At 53.6% G+C, this 24,739-nt stretch overlaps 1 pseudogene; it reads left to right on the top strand.

The window, feature by feature from the left end:
* LOC135878748 (glycine N-acyltransferase-like protein 3) overlaps window positions 1–21,617 on the top strand; it is a 34,417-nt pseudogene extending 12,800 nt beyond the window's left edge.
* Window positions 21,618–24,739: the final 3,122 nt, after the last annotated feature.

Raw genomic sequence — 24,739 nt, 5'->3', positions numbered from 1 at the left:
CACTTTTAGAGTGCCAGCCCAGAATAAAAACAAGTTTCGGATGACAGGAGATTCTTCAGGCAGGAACAGAGGCTGAATAGGCTAGGTGATCTCTCTGGGATATAAAGGAAACCACCACTGACTCAAGAACTGAGTGGCCCGAGGACTAGAGGTAAACAACTGAGAGGGTTTCTAATCTTAATAAGAACAAGAAGTACGCCAAACTCCTATGCTTTGCCTTTTTAAGCTTTCTATATTGTTGCTTGCTTAGCTTTGTGGCCATATCCCTCTGGGCAGTGGTGATCTCAGAGGGAGGTGAGGGACCGGCTGCAGGAGCACCCCGGGAAAGTGGACCCCATAGTGAGTAGGGGCGTAATCGACCGAACCTTTAGGACACGGGTGGACCCCTTAAGCGAGGTGGGGTATAATCCCCTGAGTGGAGTAGAAGGGGGGCGGAATCCACTGCCTGGACTCTAACAGGAGTTAGGGCGTAATCCAGGAAGTCCCGGTGCAGCCGAAGGGGCCGGAGTAGCTCCCACTAGCAATAGGCTGGTGGACCACACTAGCAATAGGCTGTGTGAACTGATGAGACCTGCGGCCCGGGGATTGACAGGACTCCCACTAGCAATAGGCTGGGGGCTGGAAAGGACTGTTATAGCAAAGCTCCCGGTTTAGGTGTGGTGTGATTGTAGGTCGCAAGGTGACTCCGGGACCAGCTGCGGGCGGGGTAAGGGACCGTGAATCGGAGACCCCCGCTCTAGTAGGTCCCCACCCTTTTCTTACCCGTTAAGTGACAATTGTGTCCCTTCTCACTCGGAGAGAGAGAAGGCCCCGGGAAACCGTCCACGTACTCCTAGGCAGTGAAGCAACCCATCCCGTTCTCTTGAAGGCGGGCCGGTGCTCTCTGCTGGGGGAGGGGTGTACGGGGACCACCTCCTTGCTCGGAGACCGGGGAGGCCCCAAGGAATCCGTCCGCGTACTCCTAGGTAGCAGAGTATCCCATCCCGTTCTCTTGAAGGCGGTCCGGTGCTCTCTACTGGGGGACAGGTGTACGGTGACCAAAGCTTTCCTAAACTTTTGTGTGATTGGCCTACGACCAAAACCCTTTCCCAAATCTTCCTCTGGAGCAAGGACTTGCGTATGGAGTGAGCTCCCTCCCCTTGCTGTGTTTGAAGGGGAGCCCCTGGAAATCGTTTGCCAAAACCTGGGGCAATCGGGCATCCTACCCCGTTCCCCTAAAGGGCGAATTGGTAACTCATTGCCGGACAGGGTGCATGCGAGGACCTTCCTTATAAATCCTCCCCAGTGGTGTGAATGTTGAAAGGGGTGAGGCTACACCCAGGTTTAAAAAGGAGCAAGAGGGAAGGATTGCTCTCCCCCGGAAGAGAGAGCAGAGCTTATTGCAGTGTTCGAATTTGTGTAATATAGATTTTAGTGTTGTTTAACTATTCTTCCAGCATGATAGCAAGTGTTTTAGTGTTGTTGTGTTGTTTAACCACTCTTTAAGTATAATAGTAATTGCTTTGTTAAATAATTAATCCTCTTCTACAAGGAGGGTTGGTAAAAACAGCCCACCCTCCCTGCTGAATTGATAGTAAAACAATGCCTGTGCCCATAAGAAAAAAGGATTGGGCCCAAACCGGCAGGCAACCGCAGTTTGAGGAAGTTAAGAGGGGGGGGTTGAGGGGTTAACTCTGTAGTTGCTGGTGGAAATTAAGTAATTGCAGGGTTGGCTTCTTGCTTTTTTCCTTTCATAATAGTAATTGCTTAAATAATGATGTGACGTTGTGCAGTCTATATGATTTTATAAAAACTTAATAATAAGTCAATATAATGTAACTGGAATAGTTTTAGGGAAAAAATATGGTAATAAGTGAATATAACGTGACTGGGATATGCTTTATGCAAAAGGTCTCTTGTAAGGTATCATTACAGAGTTTATAATCTACTGAGTATAGTCATCTGATTTGTACCACTCTTGTATCTAAAACTAGAAATATAAAATGTCTCTCTCTATCAGTGTTATAGAGGGCAGACAATTTATGAGTTTGCCCTGCATGGGCTTGTGCAGGGTAAAACGGATTTATTTGGGTTTAGGCCCCATTGGGATTTGGGCATCTGAGTGCTAGAGACAAGCACACTACTGTGAGCTGTTTTCAGGTAAACTTGCAGCTTTGGGACAAGTGATTCAGACCCTGGGTCTGTGTTAGAGCAGACTGGAGTGTCTGGCTCAGCAAGACGGGGTGCTGGAGTCCTGAGCTGGCAGGGAAAACAGGAGCAGAAGTAGTCTTGGTACATTGGGTGGCAGCTCCCAAGGGGGGTTTCTGTAATCCAACCCGTCACAAATGGCATAAGCGGTAAAACTATGAATAAATGTTAAAAAAAGAAATTCTTGGTTTCTTTGCAGCCATTCCTTTGGGAGTGTCTGTAAGGTAATCCAGGCAAAAGGATATTAATCAAATGATTAAGGTAAAATCATTTGACTATATAAAAAAAGTTAGTTACATTTGTTAAGAAACGCTCCTGGTGTGTATAATTTTTTGTTTATAAGTTTAAGATGTTTTCTAGTGTTGTTTGATTTTGGTATTTAGCATTTGATCCTTAAAGTAACTTAATGCTTTACAAAATTTAAAGTGTTTAAAATAAAGACCAATGTTGTGGCTGCAGCAAAATAGTCAAAGCCAAAAGAATGGAAAATTTTAAATCTGTTTTGGTAACAAATAGCAAGTAAAGGCTAATATCAACTAAAAAGCCACAAATAGAAATCTGGAAGTGTTGCTGGGTACACCTTGTACCCTGTACACCTTTGGCACTCCCTGGACGGTTGCGCCTCAGGTGCTCTGGCCCTATTTGCTCGCGTGCATCACCGGATGACTGTGCACCGTTGATTGCTGCAGTTAAGTAAAACTTTTCCTCTGTGGCCCAGCACTACTGCCAGTGGCGTGATGATTGGGCAGACAGCACTTTTCCCTCTTTAAAAACTTTTTCTAGATATTTGAATTAATTTTATTCAAATGTTTAAATGTTATAATTGTAAGTATGTGTTAGTCCCTCTTTAAGAACTCTTTCTAAATATTTGGATTAATTTGTTCAGGTGTTTGAGTGTTGCAGGCATTTGCCTTTTTTACGGGAAGATACATTACTATGTGTTAGTTTTGGTGGTGTGTTTTCTTATGGAGGAAGGGCAAATGCAGGATCTTGGACGGAGGTTTTGCAGCAGTTTTGCATTGGTAAAATATGTCATGCAGGGGCTGTTATGGGGTTTTTGCTTAAGGATTTTGTATCACAATCTGGCATATCTGAACTAATTATAAAAGAGCTATGTGCAGCTTCACAGATCCAGTATGTGTGCGGCTTCACAGATCCAGTATGTGTGCGGCTTCACAGATCCAGTATGTGTGCGGCTTCACAGATCCAGTATGTGTGCAGCTTCACAGATCCAGTATGTGTGCGGCTTCACAGATCCAGTATGTGTGCGGCTTCACAGATCCAGTATGGCCAAATGCCCTTTAAAGGCCACTCCCAATCAGAGGACCAGATTCAGCCCTCATAAAAATTTTTACCAGGGCACCCAATGCAGCTACCAACAGTGCCCTGCTGGCCTAGCTCAAATAAACAGTCATTTAATAAATTACACAATAGTCAGGCACTAACGAAATGTGTTAGGTCTTTTTATATACAGCAGTCCTGCCACTCGCTGAAACCTGGCACTGGGTTTGCATAAGGGTCCATCAGCAAAGAACTGCCCTCGCCCCATGCTGAGGGACTCTTGTCCGCTGACAAATCCATTAAGCCTTCGGACCTTGCTAAGAAAACAACTTCTCCACCTGAGGCCACAATAAAGCCTCCAACCAAGCAAGGTGATTGTGCTGGTAACCCCTCCCTTGCAGCCTCATTGCCGGACAGCTAAGTGAACTAAGACTTCGAAATCTTAAAGAATAGCTTGCGGAAGCTAGCCAAAACTACCTGAAGATGAAACTTTTAATATTTCTCAGCCTCTCCTCCTTAACGAACTTGGGGTGGGGAGGGAAAATGTAATCTTGGCCAATCAGTAGCCTCCGGTTTGGCCTGTGTCGTATTGCAGTGTATTCCGGCTCTATATGGTTGCCCATTGTTGTAGTCCCCGCTCCCCAGCTACTCCCCCTCGTATCTTCTCCAATTCCCATACAAATCTGTCTGGCCGTAGCCTCAGGGAAATTCAAGTCTCGGAACAACAAATGTGGTATAGCACATCCTACCGATGGAATTGTTGTTTACAGTGGTGAATTGTGCTAAATGCTACTATAAGAACCACCACTTTCTCATTTCCCTCTCTGCTTTCCAAATAACTACCTAGTACCCTAATTGTTTTCAGAAAGCGGCCATTCAACTGGCCCAGCTTGTGCAGTGGGAAAGTTTTTATTGGGGAAAGGGAGGCGTAGTAGAAGGAATCTTACATGACCTAACTAGAGTAGCCGCTATTTGAACAATAGACAAAGCCCAAAACCATAAAAAACACCTGGAAAATTTGGAAAAAGCATCAGGCCTCCTTACTGAGGCAGGGTTAACTAAACACCCTTGCCTTAGCAGGAAAGAACACTGTCTGGGATTCAGCTTGTAGTCAAATGCAGGATTTCTTTAACGGTCCCTTAGAAAAAAAATGCAAACCAATGTTTTAAATCAGCGGTGGCCTAAAACCCTTACCACTACTGTGGGAGTGCCACCCAAGCTGTGGAAGTGGAGAAATACATAAACATTGTCAAAATAAAGCTGTGACTCTGTTGCATGTACCTTCCAAGCTTCGGAACCGGTAAATGGCACCTGGGCTCCAGTGCACTTACTTGTGCCAAAACCCTGGGCGAATTGTCTATGGGACTGGGTTATCCACCGGCAGGTATGGGAAGTTAAACCACCCCATGAACCTAGCCATTTCATCACCACTCCCTCTGATTTCGCTGCTCAACATATCTGGGTGGGTATCGGAACCTTGTGGTCATTATGGCCCTTGGAACCCCCACAGCTATTTTGCCTCCGCAAATTGCATCCTGAAGAAGTAGTTAACGTTTTAATTTGGCATGTTGGGAAGGGGAAGCGATAGGTAAAAATCCAAAGGAAAAATTACTATTTAGTAAAAGCCAGGGATGTGCCCTGCCATCGGACCCCCACATCCCTATCCCCTTTCACCTTAACTTAACCGCTGCACAAGGAAGCCGCTTTATTGTATGGCCTGCTAATCCTCAGGTTTATGTAACCCTCCATCCAAGTGTTCCTTTTATATTTAATTGGACTTCCCCTATCCCTAACCGCTTCCTAAACCTCACTTCTCTACTCCCTCTGCTCTCCAACTTATCTCACCTGCAAAACCCAAATGCATGTAATAGAAATAGAATACAACAAAAAGGCCAAAGCCTTCCAAACTGCTTATCGAGTACATACCTTATGCTCCTCCTATGACATTGCATGCTTTGCCTCTAAGGAAATCGCCCAAGTTACACCCAGTTGGCTAACCTCTTCTACTCTTCACATTCTATTTTAGATTGTTCTAGCAATTTGTTGCGGATTAATGTTGGCTGTTGCTTGTTGTCTATGTAAATTTTGCCGTTTGCCCCGGCTCCCGGTTCAGCCCCGACCACCACCGGAAGCCCTTTATTTTCCACCCCACACTGTATTGTCCCTCAAATCCGGAAATCGACCACCTTAGTGTCATTTCTAAATCCAAATACTGTCCTATGGCCCCTTTGTTTAATAATAGTAGTGATGCCTATAGGGCATCAGAGGAGGGAAATTGTGGGGAAATACAGGGGGGGGGGCTTTCTTTTTGATAGCCAGAGCTTTGAATCTGAAGGCCCCAAAATAAACCCTCCAACAGAGATCTGTTATGCTGATGGCCTTTGCACAGAGTAGGGCAGGCCTAAAGCTTAAACAAGACTAAACTGCACAGTTTTCTGCCAAACTCGGTCAAGGGTCATGTCCAGAGGAGGGAATGGGAGAATAAACCCCGCCCCCCCCCCCCGCAGCAGTAGTAATGAAATATGTTCATAACTGATGAAATATGATAACCGCAAGCTACGGAAATAACGTAAGAAGCTACGGAAATAACGTAAGATGCTTGTGATTTGTAAATTGTTTTGCAGAGAGTTAATCATCCTTGCTGCTATAACTATTTGCAATATTTTCCAAGTCCAGCTATCTGCAATTTAACCAATGATAGCTCTCCTTTAAGCTCCCCTGGAAACCCCCCCCCCCTTAAGCCTTTGCTGAAATCCCCCGGAAAATGACATAGTCCAAGTCTTGAGAAATGTACCCAAGCTAGGGCCGAGCACCACCCCTGCGGAAACCACCAAGCGCCCTTCTACCCAAACAAACACCCACTCCTCGGAAATTAAGTCAGAGGGTAGGGAGGGGGGTGAGAAGATTGACCCCAACCCCTGCTTCCTAGCTCGTGATCAGCTCATGCTCAACCCTTGCCCAGCTTGTGATTTGTCCCCAAAGCTCGTGCTCAACCCTTGCTCAGCTTGTGATTTGCCCCCAATGATTTAATTCATGACGTATTGTTTGTACCCTGCTTGTGGTTTAATGGAATAAAAGCAGCCTGTGAGCTGTTGCTAGGGGTGCCAGTTTGAAAAACTGCACCCCAACGCGTTGGTATGTATTGCAATAAAGGCCTCAGGCTCTGAGTCTGTGAACTAAAATCACTGCGTGGGTGATTCTTTCCACGACAAACGCATGCCCCAAGGGATTTCTGGACCACCTGCCACATTTCAACGTCTTATGGAGAAAGTTGTGGGAGACATGAATTTACTGCAAGTGTTAGTTTATTTGGATGACCTGATTGTGTTTGGAAGAACCTTGGAGGAGCATGAAGAAAGACTTCTTAAAGTGCTTGATAGGTTAGAGGATTATGGTTTGAAGCTTTCAATTGACAAATGCCAGTTCTGCAGGACCTCAGTGAAGTATGTGGGTCACATCGTGTCCCAAGAGGGTGTGAGTACTGATCCCGATAAAATAGAAGCACTCACTACACGGCCATGTCCAAGTAACTACAGAGAACTCAAGACCTTTCTTGGGTTTAGTGGCTACTACCGCAGATTTGTGAAAAACTATGCTACGATTGTAAAACCTCTGAATGATCTTACCAGGGGATACCAGTCCAGCAGGAACAAATCTAAGACCAAGAATAAGGGGAGGTCCCCAAAGCCTCCTGTGCAGAGACACTATGGCCCCTTTGAACCATTTGGGCCACGGTGGGATGAGAGATGTGAAAGGGCTTTTCGAGAAATCATTACTTGCCTAACTCATGCTCCAGTCCTAGTCTTTGCTGACCCAAGCAAACCATTTATCCTGCATACTGATGCCAGTTTGGAGGGTCTGGGAGCAGTACTGTACCAGGAACTGGAAGGAAAACGTAAACCTGTAGCCTTTGCCAGCCGAGGACTGTCTGATATTGAAACTCACTATCCCACCCACAAGCTGGAGTTCTTGGCCTTGAAATGGGCCATCACTTAGAAATTTCGAGACTACTTATATGGTGCTCAGTTCCAGGTGTGGACAGACAACAATCCACTGACCTATGTGTTAACAAGTGCTAAGCTGGATGCTACAGGGCAAAGATGGGTGGCCGCTTTGGCTAGCTATGACTTCAGCATTCAATACCGATCAGGGAGAAGCAATGTAGATGCAGATGCATTGTCCAGGCGTCCACAGGCACCAGGAGTTGCTGTGATACCCACAGATGGAGTGAGGGCTATTTGCAGTGTGAGTCGCCGGGAGCCAGAGTCCCATGAAAGTCTTCATGGATGTGCTGCAGAAGCTTTGGGCCTGCCCCCTGAATGCGTGCCTTCTGCTTCAGTGAACTATATTGCGTTGGACCAATCTCCTTTGCCCATGCTCAATGCGGCTGACTGGCAGGAAGCCCAGCTGCAAGATATTGACATTCGTGATACACTACTTGCCAAAAGGGAGGGGCGAAGCCCAGCTGTGGTTGTCCCACCTAACCCGGAGGGTAAACTACTATTGAGAGAATGGACCAAACTAAAATTGATTCAGGGAGTGCTACACCGAGTGACCACAGACCCTTTACAAAAGCAACGAGCACAGCTAGTGCTGCCAAAAGAGTACAGAGCCCTGGCCATGAGGGCCCTGCATGATGACTTTGGCCATTTAGGGATGGAGAGGACCCTGGAACTTATTCGTAGTAGGTTCTATTGGCCTCGGATGGCTGAAGATGTTTGCAGGAAATGTGAGACCTGCGCTCGATGTGTTCAAAGGAAAACTCTGCCCACGAGGGCTGCATATCTGAAGAACATCACCAGCAACAAACCTCTGGAGCTGGTATGCATTGATTTCTTGTCTTTAGAAGTAGACAAGAGAAATATTGGGAACATTCTAGTAGTGACTGACCATTATACGCGATATGCGCAGGCATATCCCACACGTGATCAGAGGGCCATCACTGTTGCTCGAGTACTGTGGGAGAAATATTTCTCAGTTTATGGATTTCCAGCCCGGATACACTCGGATCAGGGGCGGGACTTTGAGAGTCACCTTCTGAAGGAGGTGCTGAGGATAGCGGGAATTAAAAAGTCTAGGACAACGCCTTATCACCCTCAAGGTGATCCACAGCCAGAGAGGTTCAACTGAACCCTATTAGATATGTTGGGGACTTTGCGGCCAGAGCAGAAGGCAACCTGGAGCCAACATGTCGCATTTCTGGTGCACGCCTACAATGCCACAAAGAATGATGCTACAGGAGTCACCCCATATCTCTTAATGTTTGGGCGAGAACCAAGATTACCCATAGACCTGTGCTTTGGTGTATCAGAGGATGGAGATAGCTATGAAACTCATCAGCAATATGTATCCCGACTAAGAGAAAAGCTGCGGGATGCTTATCACTTAGCTACATCTGCGGCTCGGAAGAACGCAGACCGGAACAAACATCGATATGATGCTAGGGTACGTCTGCAAGAACTCCAGCCGGGGGACAGAGTCCTGCTGCGAAATTTGGGTATTACTGGCAAACACAAGATAGCTGACAGATGGAAGGCAATACCTTACTTGGTGATGGAAAAGCTAGGAGATCTGCCAGTCTACAAGATCAAACCTGAAGATGGTCCAGGGCAGACAAAGACAGTGCATAGAAACCTTTTGCTCCCTGTGGGGGAATTGGTAGACACCCCGTATGAGATGGGCCACAACAGGGCAATCGGGCGGAACGAAGGTGCTGGACCAAAGCTGCCCTCCAACGTGGACAGCCAGCCCCCTGCAGCTAACCTACCCCTATGCAGCACATGCGAGAGTGAGTCTGAGGAGGAAGACACAACCATGGTGTATCCTGGGATGGAGACAAGATTTCAGTCTCGATCAGCATCAAAAGAGAGCTCCTCCTCTTCCTCCCTAAACCCCATGGCAGAAGTATTTAGGCCCATTCCTGACACCACTGGGCCACTGGTGGGACCCCCATGTGATGACACACACAGGTTATTGGACAGTGGAGACATACAGGTGGAGGATGTCCTGGGCACCTTGGACCCTCCACTGTTAGAACTAGAACTGCAGGGGCCTATGCCAGTAGCCGAGGGGCCCTCAAAGGAAACCTCCCCATCTGTCGTTCAAGACGCTGTCCACTCTACCACGGTAACAGAGAGTCTCAATAGACGAGACAGGGTAATAAGACCAGTAAAACGGTTGACTTATGATGCACCTGGGGTGACTAGTGAGGAACCAATATGTTTAGCACACAGGCTTGTGGAAGCTAAAGTGGGCTATCTGAGGCCCTTTGGAGGGAACCAGTGAGTTGGTATAATAGGGAGTGTGATTTGTCGGGACGACAAATTCTCGGCTGGGGGGAGGATGTAAGCAGAGTCAGGATGAGCTCTACCCTGACATCTGGTGGTGAATTATGGCGAGTGTGGAAAAGAACTCCAGGGGCTGATCTTGTTTGCATAGGCACACCCACTCGCCTGGCATGGAACAACAGCAACTGAAAGTGGTTACTTTGGCTGGTGTGGGATCCCCAGTTTCTCTATTATTGGGGCAGGAAGAATAAAGTTTTGTTACCCTGATTCTGTGAATCAAGGCCAGTGGAACTGTTGTATGACAGAAGGACTGAGTGAGTCCTTCACCATTACCTAAGTAGCACTTGCTTGACAAGGGGCATGGGTTACAAAACCCAGTGAATTGAGAGGATGGGGACAGGTATTTGTACCTGATGGGATGCCCCCCCCCCCCCCTGAGGGTTTGAAACACCAATTGCACCACCTCCTCTCTCCACTGTTGAATGTCAGAGCTAACTTTGATTCCAATAGGAGTCTAGTTACAGGCTGCTGAGCTGAATTCACTTTGGGCCAATGGTGCACCAGCACTGGGGCTCCCCTACTATACTATGAGCTGAAATCACAAAAGAGCTAAAGTTATTAAGAGCTGAGATCACTGAGTGCTGTGTTAACTAGTGGGGGAGCCTGAAGCTATATTGCTCAGCAGCTGGCAGAGCAATTTGTGGGGACGACTGGAGGAGCAGCGAGCGGCGTGGAGCCTTGCGGGGCCGGTTGGAGCGGCCCAAGCAACGGCGAGCAGAGCTGTTTGCGGGAACGGCTGGAACGGCTCACAGGTTGGTGAGCGGAGCAGCTTGTAGAGCGGAGCTGTTCGTGGGATGGCAGGAAAGTGGACTGGCTCGTGGTGAAGGCTGCGGCGGAACCCCCACGGAGAAACAGACGGCTAGCCAGCCTCGGATCATGTAAGGTGCCCCTTAACACCCTGCGTGCCCCCCCCTTTTTGCTCTGGGGCTGCACTGACCAGGGACAGAGACTTTGGGGGTTGTTGGACTTTTGGGACTTTGGGTGGTTGCTGGACCCAAGAGACTTTGGGGGTGTTGGACTTTGGGGACTCTGGGTGATTTTTGGGTTGTTGGATTCAAGAGCCAAAGGGAAAGGACACGGCCCAATTTGCTGGGGTGGGTTTTGCTCATGGTTTGTGTTATGAATCCTGTTTGTGGTGTTTTTCCAATTTTATGCTGATGTCGTTTACCTCATGTTATTAAACATTTTCTGCTACACTCAGACTCCGTGCTTGCGAGAGGGGAAGTATTGCCTCTTAGAGGTACCCAGGGGGGTGGTATGTAATTGTCCCAGGTCACTGGGTGGGGTCTCGAGCCAGTTTTGCATTGTGTTATTGAAACGGAACCCCTAGATACAGAACCCGGCCCTTGTTGCTGCCAACTTAGATGGGCAGAAGGGTTACATCTGGATAGTTGAAGTCCCCCATCACCACCAAATCTTAGGCTTTGGATGATTTTGTTAGTTGTTTAAAAAAAGCCTCATCCACCTCTTCCACCTGGTTAGGTGGCCTGTAGTGTACTCCTAGCATGACATACCCTTGTTTTTTACCCCTTTTAGCCTAACCCAGAGACTCTCAACACTTCCGTCTCCTATGTCCATCTCCACCTCAGTCCAAGTGTGTACATTTTTAATATATAAGGCAACACCTCCTCCCTTTTCCCCCTGTCTATCCTTCCTGAGCAAGCTGTACCCATCCACACCAACATTCCAATCATGTGTATTATCCGACCAAGTTTCGGTGATGCCAACAATGTCATAGTTGTATTTATTTATTAGCACTTCCAGTTCTTCCTGCTTAGACCCTACAATAACTCATCAGTACCCATACTTCTCGCGTTTGTATATAGGCATCTAAAATACTGATTTGATTTTGCCTCCCAGTTTTGCCCTGACCCTCCTTTCTCTCTGCCATTATAGCCCACGCTCCCTCCTATTTCCGACCCATCTCCCAGGTCTCCATGTTCCCCACTTAACAAACTGGCTTTCTGTGGTCTCTTCAACTTTCCCCAAAACACACCGGATTCAGGGCCATGAGACAGTTCTGTTTGTTCCTGGCTGATCTTCACCATTTCACTCCTTTTCCTGGCCCCTGCATTTTGTTCAATGACTTTCCTCTAATTGTCTAAGTCCCTCAGTATCCTATTCCTACCCTCCAGCATATCTACCACTCCTCCCAGTTTAGTGTCATCTGCAAACTTGCTGAGAGTGCAGTCCACATCATCCTCCAGATCATTAATGAAGATATTGAACAAAACCGTCCTCAGGACCAACCCCTGGGACACTCTGCTTGATACCGGCTGCCAACTAGACATGGAGCCATTGATCACTCCTCGTTGAGCCTGATGATCTAGCCAGCTTCCTATCCACCTTATTGTCCATTCATCCAGCCTATACTTCTTTAACTTGCTGGCAAGAATACTGTGGGAGACCGTCCACTGCTTTCCCCTCATCCGCAGAGCCAGTTATCTCATTATAGAAGGCAATTAGGTTAGTCAGGCATGACTTGCCCTTGGGGAATCCATGCTGACTGTTCCTTATCACTTTCTTCTCCTCAAAGTGCTTCAAAACTGATTACTTGAGGACCTGCTCCATGATTTTTCCAGGGCACTACATTAGCCTTTTTCCAGTCATCCGGGACCTCCCCCACTTGCCATGAGTTTTCAAAGATAAAGGCCAGTGGCTCTGCAATCACATCTCCCAACTCCTTTAGCAACCTCGGATGCAATGCATCCAGCCCCATGGACTTGTGCTCGTCCATCTTTTCTAAATAGTCCTGAACCACTTCTTTCTCCACAGAGGGCTGGAAACACTTGGAAAACATTTGCAGCTGAGATTCAGGAGAGAGAGTCTGTAGGGAAGGATGCTCCCTGCTGCTTTTTCCTCCCCTGTTGGAGTTTCTTTTGTTTCCCTTCCTGCTTGATGACTCTGTTTGTTGCTTAAATGCAAATTAAACAGAGCACCCATTCCTTTGTTGAGACAGGCCTGTTTGCCAACCTCAGGTTAGAGCTCGTGTTAACACCATAAAGGAGAATCTTATCACTTCACGTACAATGTTGCCACACACATATTAGATCAGGGCAATACTGACCGGCAAATTATACATTTACAAATAATACATTGCAAGATTGTACAAAGATTATTACAACAGTGGGTACGGTGTGGGCACAAGGGTACATTCTGTCACACTCCCCTACCTTCCCCCTCTCAGTCCTTTGTTCTCGAGGTGGGGTCTTTGCTCAGCTTCCCTGCTGAGAGGCGGGGAAATCCATAAACCATTGGGGCTTGCATTGTCTCTCTGACCCCTTTCTTGATGTGGGTCAATTTCAACTAGTTCCTTAATGACTCCCTCCTCCACCCAGACAGGGAGGTGACGCCCACCTATGGCTCAGAACCTGTCCTGAGAGCAAACTTGCTCCTATTTTTTCTCCCCACAGGGTAACACTGCAACACACAGGGGAAACTGAAGCACATACACGGGTCATAAAATGCTACAAAAAATTCCCACTTTGTCACAGGGACCAATCCCCTGGTTTTGTTGGTTTTTTCCCCCCCACTGGCTGATCTGAACCAAAGTGGCTCTATTCACCATGGCACTGTCTTCCAGGACGCTGGGGCTTTCAAATGTGATGAGAAGGCCCAAGCTGAATCCTGGTATGTTATAGGAAATACATTTCCTGCTGTGGGGCGCTCATACTCAGGGTCATTGGCACCCCATTGTGCTGGGTGCGGCGTGGACACACAGTGACCAAGACCAGGCCGGCATAGCAGGGGGCTGCAGGTCGGGATTGAGGGGCACCGGTGGAGAAGGGGGTCAGGCAGCCCCTGCTCTCACTCTGCCCCTGGACCTGGTGCATTCTGGGTGCATTTGCATTTCCCCGGAGGCCCCTCCACCTCTGCCCAGAGCAAAATCCCAATCAACTGTGCCAAGCGGGTGCAGGGATGTCACCGCCTCTGGGCTCCAGGACTGGCAGACTCTGTTAATGGTTCATTCGCTGGGGAATAAGAGGCTGGAGCAGCCCCTGAAGGAGAGACAGACAGGGACCTCGCAGCTCCACAGACACCCAGGAACTGCTCCTTCCCCTGGCACGGAGTCACCCCAGGTGAGTGGGAGTCCCAGCCCTGTACGGACAGCCCTGGCATCACATGGCCTTACAGCAGCCTTCTTCTTTTGGGGTATCTGGTGAGCACAGGGGCTGCACACAGACTGGGGTGTTATTGTAGGGTCTCTGGTGCGCACAGGGGCTGAACACAGACTGGTGAGTTATTGTAGGGTCTCTGGTGAGCACAGAGGCTGCACACAGACTGGTGAGTTATCGTAGGGTCTCTGGTGAGCACGGGGGCCATGCACAGACTGGTGTGTTATTGTAGGGTCTCTGGTGAGCACAGGGGCTGCACACAGACTGGTGAGTTATTGTAGGGTCTCTGGTGTGTACGGGGGCCATGCACAGACTGATGAGTTATTGTAGGGTCTCTGGTGAGCATGGGGGCCATGCACAGACTGATGAGTTATTGTAGGGTCTCTGGTGAGCACAGGGGCCATGCACAGACTGGTGAGTTATTGTAGGGTCTCTGGGGAGCACAGGGGCTGGGCACAGACTGGTGAGTTATTGTAGGGTCTAGGGTGAACACAGGGGTCATGCACACAAGACTGGTGAATTATTGTAGGGTCTAGGGTGAACACAGGGGTCATGCACAGAAGACTGGTGAATTATTGTAGGGTCTCTGATGAGCGCGGGGGCGGCACACAGACCGGTGAGTTATTGTAGGGTCTCTGGTGAACACGGGGGTCATGCACAGAAAACTGGTGAGTTATTGTATGGTCTCTGGTGAACACACGGGGGGCTGCGCACAGACTGGTGAGCTATTGTGGGCTCTACACATAGTTTTTGCTATTTTGGCAGGGCTGGGAGCTGGCAGCTTGTCTCTGGGCTTGGGAGACAGTCACAGGGAACTGATGGGTCTCCTGTCCCCGCAGGTGTCCCTCGCACTGTCCCGCTGGAAGCTGTGAAGGCCCATCCCGGCCAGCGATGCTGATCCTGAGCTGTTCCTCCAAGCTGCGGCTGCTGGAGGGGATGCTACAGCGGGGCCTGCCTGACACGCTGCCGGTGACCAGGACTCGCCTGCCCCTGCAGGGCCGAACCCTCCCACCCTTGGGCTGGGCAGAGAGCAGGGCAAAGTCCCTCATAGACACCTGGGTGATGGGGCACATATTGGACTGGGGTGCAATCCCCTGGGTTGGGGTACATGCAGGGCTGGCCCTTCCACCTGGTCAGGGGGTAGCAGTTTGGGGGGCAGACCCTTTCTCCAGGTCAGGGGGCAGCAGTTCAGGGGCCGGGCAGGCTCTCATAGATCCACAGGGGATGTGCCGTACCCCAGCTTGTCACCAGTCCCCTAGGAGCGACCCCGGTAGTGAGCCAGGGCCCGAGGCTCCACACAGCTCCACAGGGGCAGGCCCGTGACCTCCACCACTGGGCCTTTGACACCAGCCCTCCCATCTCTCTCCGTGGCTCCCTGCAGCGAATGCAGCCGAACCAGACGCCTGCGGGAGGTTTGGACCGGGCCCCTGCGGTGTGTGTTGGCAGAGACCCCGGCAGCCTTTGCAAAACACAGTAGCGGTTCATTAGTCACCTGGCTAGACTCCTCAGGTTAGCACAGGGAATCAAAGGTTAAGCCACAGCCCAGCCTGGCGAAGCCAGGGCAATGAGCCAGCCAAGACGTCATGGGCCCCATGGCTCGCTCTGTCTCTGTCCCTTTGTTCTTAGGCCAAGGTGAAAGATGCTGAGACCCCCCCAAAAGCCGGCTCTTAGCCCCGTATCCTGACCCCTCGCGGCCGCTGTTCTTCAGCTGGGGGCCTCTCTGCTGCAGAGCCGTGAGGGGGAATCTCACTCGCTCGGTGTGAACATCCACCCCAGCCATTGGGGTTTCCATGGTCTCTCCAGATCCTCCTTGCGTGTGTGTAGACTTTATTCCCTTGGTTAATGAGGCTGGTCTCCAGCCGGGCTGTTACATGAGTCACAACCCGTCCCTTCCCTTCACACGCTGCGCAGAGCAGTACAGGAAGCAGAGGGAAACTGAGACACACATTTGAATCAGAAAGATACTACAGAAAGCTTCTACTTCATCACACAGGCCCCCTGCCCTGGGTTAGGGGTAGCAGCAGGAGGGCAGGCCCCTTCCCCAGGTTAGAGGTAGTGGTGGGAGGGGGGTGGCAGGCCCTTCCCCTAGGTTAGAGGTAGCGGTGGAGGAGCCCTCCCCTGGGCCTTCTCCTCACTCACCCCCCTGCCTCCCAAAGTCCAAATCCAGCACCAATGCCTACTGCTCACCCCGCGTAACCGCCAGGACCTGCCCATCCAATCAGAGCACAAGCGGGCTCTGTGCCAGCCAATCTCAGTATGGTCAGGGTTTGCGTAAGCCAATGAACATGTGGGCGGCTCCATGGCAGCCAATCACAGTGTGGGACAGCTGGGTGCTAGCCAATCATGGCTCTGACCACCCCCACCCCCCTGGCTCTGAATTTCCTCCTGGTCCTCACCATGGATGGCTCTGACCACACCCAGCTAAACCATTGACAAAATGGGCCTTTTATATATTTGTATGAATCCTATGTGTGCCTCAGTTTCCCCTGGCTACCCAGTGCGGGAAGCAAACCGTGAGAGGGAACCAGCTGGCTGTGAGAAGCAGCAAAAATGTGAAGAAATGCAGCAAAGGGTAAGTGGGCAAAGGCCCCAGGGATGCTGAATTCCACAGGGAGCTGGATACTAAATTGTCCGTTTAAGGAGGAGGAGGGGCTGTAGACACCAACCTCAATGCCTTTGAGAAGGGTTGTGATTTGATCCTGGTTTACCCTTCGCACCGGCTCTGCTGTCTCACCCCCATGCTCGGGCCCCCAAAGCCATAGAGACGTACAGCCAGATGGACGGCGTTAATACTGGGGACTGGGAACTGTTCAAAAAGGCTCCACTGCTTATGTTTGACCTGACACCTGAGGCTTATATGAAAAGGTTTTGGGGTGTGCAAAAGACCCAGGGTGGGACCTAAATGGAAGCCACCTGCCGACTGGGAGAAGCCCTCCCGACAGCTCGGATCCCAGTGCAGACAGAGGACTCAGGGTGGGGGGGGCTGGTAGTCATGGTTCTCCTGGACATCGGCTTTGACCTCCTGCTGAGATTTTCTGTATCAGCTTAAGACAAAATCCAGTCCCTGATCCTGCCCCAGCCAAGGGTTTGAACCCCAGGAGCCAGAGGCTCAGACTGGAGGTATCAGTGAAAAGGCGAATAGCTCGGCTGGCATGTAGCAGGGTTTTCCCCCCTTGCCTGTAACACTAAGGAAAGGCTGTTGAGCTCAGGACACCTGTCTGTCTGGAAGTTGACCCCCTGTATTTGAGTGGGGCAGGGGAACCGCCCCCCCCCAATCTCCACACGGAACATGTGAGTCACACGGGCTCTGGCAGAACTTCCCTGAGGCTGTGGCCAAGGGAGCCAGCTCACAGCCTGCTCTCCCTGGGGAAACAGAGTCAGAACGGAACCTGGTGGGAGCTGAGCCCCCAGCTGAGCATGGGCAGACACGGGCAGGGCATGGCCAAGGTTAAGACCCGGAATCGCCAGCAGGGGGGTCCTGGCCTGGGGTGAGGGCAACAGGTTAACCCCAGGAGGGGAAATGGATTCCTGGCATACACACAGCCCTGGGGTTGGGACACAACCAGTGTAGGGGAGGCCCCTGCATCACCAGACCCTGGGACACCAGAACCCCAGAGACATGGCTGGGCTAAGACCAGCCTCGCAGGGGGACACACCTACACTGATCCCCCAAATGCTCAAGGGGTCAGGACACCCCAGCGAGCAGCCAAGATGGCCGACACATGGAGGAAGGGGGGGGTCATGATACTCTTCACTCCCTGGCAGATGCGGGGGTGCAGTGGCTGGATCCCATCCCAGTTTCAAACCCAAAGGTTTTGGGGTGGCAAAATGTGCTGAGGCTGCATGAAAACTCCCCACTGCCCCCTGCTAGTGTCAGTGAACAGACCTGCCCTAGCGGTGGATGTGAGCCTGCTCTGAGCTGGGTATTGGAAAGGGTGAGTTTGATTCGACCCAGCTGTGAGCATGCTGACCGTGCCTGGTAGGACAGGGATGGGGAAGATGCTGTGGCTTCTATGGATAGCATTTGGGGGTTCGAACTTCACTGGGACAGTCACTAGTTTAAGTGACCCAGAGAGACAAGGCAAGCGCTGCTGACTCCTGGATTTCCCCGCCTCTCAGCCGGGAGGCTGAGCAGAGACCCCAGCTCGAGAGCACAGGACTGGGAGGTGGGGGGTGCTGGACAAAGATGGAGGCTCTCACCTGTAGCTGGCCAAGGAGGTCAGACGGAGACAGAGACAGCCTGGAAAGGGACTTTCAGTCCAGCTTGGCTGGGCCCTGGCTGACCGCAATGGACACTGCTTTACCCCCAGTTCTCTCTGCTGACCTAAGGCTGCTCCGTGACTCATAAACTGGCCTGGCTTGACAATGCTGCCGGGTGTCACTGCAAACACAGGCTGGGGTGTGGGAGCCCCCAAGAGCGGCCAGGTCTCTCCCGGGGTCTGGCTCAGTGGGAGGCCCTGGCAGAGCTTGCGGGGTGGAGCAGGAGAGCTGGAGCCCAGAGGCTCCATCTCAGAGGCGGTGGCCTGCCCTGCAGGAAGAGTGGGGCTCCCTGGGGGGTGGCACTTTGAGGGCTCCTCCAAGGGGCAGAGTAAAAGCTGGGGCCCAGCACCAATCCTGGGGATCCGGGACATCCCCGGACTCTGACCCCTGTGTCTTGGCAGGTCTACGGCCCTGTGATGCATGTGAACCGCGGGAACCCGGCTGGCCAGGAGGTGCTGGTGGATTCATGGCCAGCGTTCAAAACGGTCCTCACCCGGCCACGCAGAGAAGTGCGGCCTTTGCTGGGCCCCTCCCAACGGCCGCGTTCCCCTCCCCAACCTGACCCCATCTCTGCCCCGCTCCCCTCCCCCCCCGACGCCATCACTGCCCTGCTCCCCTCCACCACCTCATGCCATCACTGCCCCTCCCCGACTTCCTTGCCCCTTTCCCTGCTTGGTGTCATCTCTACCCCTCCCCCTTCTGTCTGCCCCACCTCCCCACAGCCTGTTTCCCCTTTCTGCTGCCCAGAGCCCCTTTCCCATTCTCCCCTAAGCCCCCTGGCTCCGTTCACAGGGCCCCTTCCCCCCTCCTCAATCTCTTACTTGGGGCCCACTGTGCCCCGCTCCTCCGATGCCGTCCCTGAGGGTCATGGGGGGAGGGCAGAGGCTGCGCTCACCCCCAGGCAGTGTCCCCCCTGCAGGTGGCGCGGGACCCAAGCGATTATTTCACCAACTTGTACACGGCCTTCTACCGGGACGAGGGCGCCTGCCGGGCCCTTCTGGAGAACAGCCGCGCTGTGGACTGGGGCCAGGCCTTCCAGATACAGGGTGAGCCCCTCCAGCCCTGCTCCATCCAGCACCTGCCACATGGGGGGCAGGACCGCTCCCCCCTCCCATGGGCCAATAGCCCTGAGGAGCCTGCCTGGGCCCCTACCCCCGCCCCCAGGCCAATAGCCCTGAGGAGCCTGCCTGGGCCCCTCCCCCCCACGGGCCAATAGCCCCGAGGAGCTCACCTGAGCCCCTTCTCCATCCAGACCCGGGATCCTGAATGAGCCAAGCTTGGGAACCCCCAGTTGGGCATGCTGGCTCACAGTGGCCCTTGGCCCCTCCCTGCTGCTCTCCCGCACCGGGCTGGGCCCCCCACGTCCATGGGCACCTTTCAGGGGCCCCTGCTGACAGCGCACGGCTGTTCCTGCAGGGCTGCAGGACGGGGTATACGAGACCATCAGGGACATCGCCAGGGCCAGAGGGCTTGAGATGGAGACGTATCCGTACCGGCCGCTGCTGCACCCAGACCCACCTGCCATGCCCCAGTACCGGTAGGTGCCCCCCAGATATGGGGTGTGTGTGAGAGAATGGGGCAATGTACACAACCAGCCTGTGCTAGCTGGAGGGGGGAGCGGGGTTGGGGGAAGGGAAGGACCCCGGGGTGCCAGGCCAGAGGCCTCCATTGCGCCCTAGATCTGGTGGCAATGAGTTCCCCAGGCTAAAGGTGCTGGCAGAGTGAGGGCATCACCACGGCCACACACACAGCCCCAGGCCTTGGGCACATGCTGCCAAGGATTTCCCATCCTGCTCCGGGGCAGGGCTGAGTCAGCCCTAGAGCTTCGCCAGGGGGCAGGGGCAACGCAGCCTGGCCAAGGAACCTCTTTGGTCCCAGGATGGGGAGAGCAGGGGGAGGGGCAGTCTGTAACCCTTCAGTATCCTGGGATGGACAGCCAGGGGTCCTTGACCCCAGAGCCGTCCCCTCTGAGGGGAGGGGGCTCCAAGCACAGAGTCCCCTGGTCCCTCCTTTCCTGTCAGCGGGTAGGTCTCCGGGAAGGGTGTTCGCTGCCCACTGAGCCCTGGTGCTTTCATCTCAGGGAGCTGAGCTTAGCCAAGGCCCATTGGCACCGATGACTCTGCTGGGGCTGGACTGGGCCTTGTCAGACATCCCCTGTGCTGAGGCCGCGGGAGTGTGTCGATCCCCTCCCCGCATGTGCCAGGGCCTGACTTGATCCCGTCCCCCCAGGGCTCCCCCTTCTCCCCCACACCAGGTCTATCCTCTCTCAGCCTCCCCCCATTCTCCCTGTGCCAGGTCACTCCCCCTCCAGCCTCCCTCCCCTCCATGGGGGACACTGGGAGGAGCGATATGGGGGCTATAGGCACCCCAGAATTTTCCATAGCCTCCCCCCCCAGTGCAAAGGCCCAACGTTACGCAGCAGTAAGGATGGCAATGCCATACCATGCCACCCGTCGGTCTCGGATGCTGCTGGCGATGGCGCTGCCTTCCGAGCTGGGTGGCACACCCCTCCCCCACAGGATACATTCCATGCCTCCCAGTTTGAGATTCGGCAACCCCCCATCCCCTCCATTTTTCTGTCCAGCCCATCTGAGCCCCACAACTGGGAAGAGGATGGCGCCGCCGGACACTGCTCCTCTCTTATGCCATGTCATACCAGCTCAATTTCTGCTCCCCGGGCTCATTCCCTTATACCAGTTCGACCCTCCCAGCCCCGGGCTCACTGCACCCCAAGCCGGAAGCTGGGTCAATATCCCCCTATGTTCACACCTCCCATGTTTGGTTGCTCCCCGCTCCCCTACCCTAGACTTACCCCTTCTCGTGCTGGTTCTATTCCCCCTGCCCCCCACGCGCTGACATCCTCCCCTTGCCAGGTCAACCCCCTCTGTGCTCACCCCACCCCGTCCTGTGTCTCTCTCCCCCCTGCCCTGTCTTGCAGGCCTGACAAGGGGCTCAGGCTGGCCCCCGTGTCCCCCGCCCACGCCATGCTGCTCAGAGACACCTGGAACTTTGGGGGGAACAGCCGGAGCCTGCGGTACCTGTGCCTCCTGATCCGCCACTTCCCCAACGCCTGCCTGCTGGCCCCTGAGGGGACCCCATCTCCTGGTGCCTCACCGACCTGCTGGCTGCCCTGACGCACGGTTACACCCTCCCGGAGCATCGCGGCCAGCACCACGTGAGGCCCGTGGTGGGGACGCTAGCGGCACAGTTGCATGCCCGCGACTTCCCTGTATACACCAGGGTGCTGCCCCACAACGAGCCTTCGCTGCACACCCTGCAACGCCTCGGCTTCCGCATCCTGCCTGGGGTGTTCTACCAGCTGATGCTGAGGCCTGGGTTCACCCAGTCCCAGTCAGCCAGTGCCCTGGCCTCGGCCCAGGATCCTGCGCCCAGCTCTGGGGAACGGCCACACACACATAGCACATAGCACGGGGGGAGGGGAGAGGAGGAGAAGGGGACATGGCCTAGGGCCCTGCGCACAGCTCTTGGGGACAGCCATGGTCTGCCAGCACGTAGCCCTCGGGGAGGGGATGAGACAGGGACACAGCCCAGCCATGCCCAGGGACCTTCCACCCCCGAGAAGGGGACACATTGACCAGCCACCAGGGAGCTCAGCTGTCAGCCCTTGGGAAGCCAGGGCCTGGTAGAGGAGAAGCTCATGCTCCATTATCCCCTGGAGCAGGGCAGAGGCTCAGTAGGGGGCGCTCTCCCCGGCAGTCAGTGCTGGCCCCAAAGAGAGCAGGGTGAGGGCTCAGCAGGGGGCGCTCCCCACTCACAGTGCTGCCCCCGTGCCCTGTGCTGCGGGCTCAGCAGGGGGCGCTCTCCCACTCCCTTCCCCAGGCAGTTTGTTGCTCGGCTGGGGCTGTGGTGGGGGGGTCCCGTTTCCAGGAGCTGCGCCTGGTCTTGCCAGAGCTTTGGTGCAAGCTCCTTTGGGCTCCGACCACAGGTCCCAGCTGTGGCCCACCCCTTACCTCCCCTGTGGTGATAGGGGGCAGGTGCTGGCCTTGCACGGTTGCTCCAGGGCCAGCAGCCAGCTGGAAAGCCAGGCCAGGGCTTGTGTTGATGATGGTGCACTACACGCGGGAGGGGAGCGGCCATAGGACCCCATCATAGAGCCCTGCTGGGCCCGAACACAGGGAGGAGCATCCGCTCTTCTCCCTGCCCCCCAGAATGGACGTCCTCGGCCCTGGGCAGGCGACTTGGGACTGACCTGCCCCCTGCCAGCCCCAGTGCACAGGCTGCTCCTCCCCATGTAGCTGGGCCCAGCTGCAGCCCCAGTGAGCTGTGGGGTTGGGGGGAGGGGACCCCCCCCACAGCAGACATGGAAGGTTCTCCTCCCCCTTGCTGGTAGGTCAGTAGCCATGTGGAGAGGGGGTGGGGCACTCCGGCTCCTTGCAGGCCCCAGGGACATGCATCCCCTTCCTCTCAGGGGGTGGGACAAAGAGAGAATTTTCTGTATTAGTTTTGATGCCTGTGTGCCTCAGTTTCCTTCTGTACTTTGCATGTCTGCACAGTGGGTGCCAAAAGGTTAAAAAGCCTCTCCTGGGGCAGAGCAGGGACAGGAGGGGGAGTGTCACATGGCTGGGGGTCAGGAACTGGGCGTTCAGGATCAAAACCAACCCAGATCAATGGAGGCTCCACAAAGAAGAAGAGTTGTCATTCGGTGGGACTCAGGAGCTCCCAGCTAGGACTGAAAGAGATGGAGACAGGATCCATGTTTGGCTCTTCAGCAGCTTGGCTGGGTGGGGCCCTGGCCTGTGTCTTCACCTTCACTTAGCTCTGCTGCCCCAGGGACCTCCCAGGCCGGGTTCCCGGGGACCAATAAACCGTGTGCTGTGTGGAAAAGGCTTTGGGATGTCACTGCAAACACTGGCTGGGGACACTGGTCCCCGAAGAGCAGCCAGGTCTCTCCAGGGGTCTGGCTCAGTGGGACGTGGTGAAGCAGGAGGGCTGGAGCCGTGTGCTCGACCCTGGAGGAAGAGAGACCCCTTGGGGTCTGGCACGTCACAGGGTTCCTCCAAGGAGTGGTTTAAAAGCTGGGGCCTAGCACTGATCTTGGGGAGCCATGACCGGGAGCAGCGCTGTGGGTCCCAGCCGGGGGCACCCGGCCAATGTGGGGTATCTCCTTCACAGCCAGAACCGACAGCAGAGAAGGGGGGGCACATCTGCAGGCAGACCCGGGGTAGAGCCAGCCCTGCCCCCAGCCAGGGCACAGTCCCACCAAGGCACAGCGCCCCACTGCCGGCCAGAGATCTGGCCCCCCAGAGCAGTGCCCCCACCCCCAGCCGGCCGGCCAGCATTGCCCCATAACTTTGACTCTCAGACTTGCACACAGTCTCCATTTCCCAAGATTGAATCATTATTTTAAAAACTGTATAGAAATCACCACTCTCCCATCATTCCGTGCATCTGGCCCAGCCTCTGGCCCAGCTCCGGCCTCAGCGGAACCGCTTCTCCTCCCACACGTACAGCTTCCCCGCAGGCACCTTCCGGAAAAACAGGCTCTTGCCTCGGCTCATGTTCCCCTGGACGGAGAGGAGAGGAGACGGCTTTCAGGGTGCCCTGCCCTGCCCCGGGGCAGCTTCCCTCTGCCTGTCACCCAGGCCCCAGTCTGCCTAGCCCTTCCGCACCATCAGCCTCCTACCCACACACAGGGCCAGCGCTTCCCAGCCCTTTTATAACCCCCACCCTGAGATGAGTGCCAGGCACGACTGCCCCACACACAGCGTCGCTGCGCTATGGGGCTGGGGCGAGGCTGGCATGTTACTCATAAGAACATAAGAATGGCCGTACTGGGTCAGACCAAAGGTCCATCTAGCCCAGTATCCTGTCTACCGACAGTGGCCAATGCCAGGTGCCCCAGAGGGAGTGAACCTAACAGGTAATGATCAAGTGATCTCTCTCCTGCCATCCATCTCCACCCTCTGACAAACAGAGTCTAGGCACACCATTCCTTACCCATCCTGGCCAATAGCCATTAATGGACTTAACCTCCATGAACTTATCCAGTTCTCTTTTAAACCCTTTTCTAGTGCCTGTATATCTTTTTTGAGATGGGGAGACCACATCTGTACGCAGTATTCAAGATGTGGACGTACCATCGATTTATATAAGGGCAATAATATATTCTCCGTCTTATTCTCTTTTTAATGATTCCTAACATCCTGTTTGCTTTTTTGACCACCTCCTTGAGCAGCTGGCTCCAGCAGTCTAACCAAGAGGAGTAGTTGGGTGCGTAGGGGGGGAGGCCACCAGCCAGCCTGCAAGAGAGGAGAGGGGGGAGGAAGTAGCAGTGAGCCGGCCACCGCAGCCTGTTCCCAGAACCTCCCTGGCCTCCCCAGCACCACGTCCTGTCTGAGCCCTTCTGGGCTACGTCGCTTTAACGGGGCCTGAGCCAGGCAGCTCAGTCAGGTCCCAGGATCCCCAGCTGCCCCCTGTCCTTTCCTCCATGGCCAGAGCTTCCTGCCCCTGCTCCCAACACTACAGCGGGGCAGTCGGGCACCAGGGGAGCAGCCTTTCTCCTGGGGACAGAGCTGATGCTCCCTAGTG

The sequence above is a fragment of the Emys orbicularis genome, chromosome 4 (assembly GCF_028017835.1).
Source record: "Emys orbicularis isolate rEmyOrb1 chromosome 4, rEmyOrb1.hap1, whole genome shotgun sequence".
NCBI lineage: Eukaryota > Metazoa > Chordata > Testudines > Emydidae > Emys > Emys orbicularis.
This window is presented reverse-complemented; position numbering and strand designations above follow the sequence as displayed.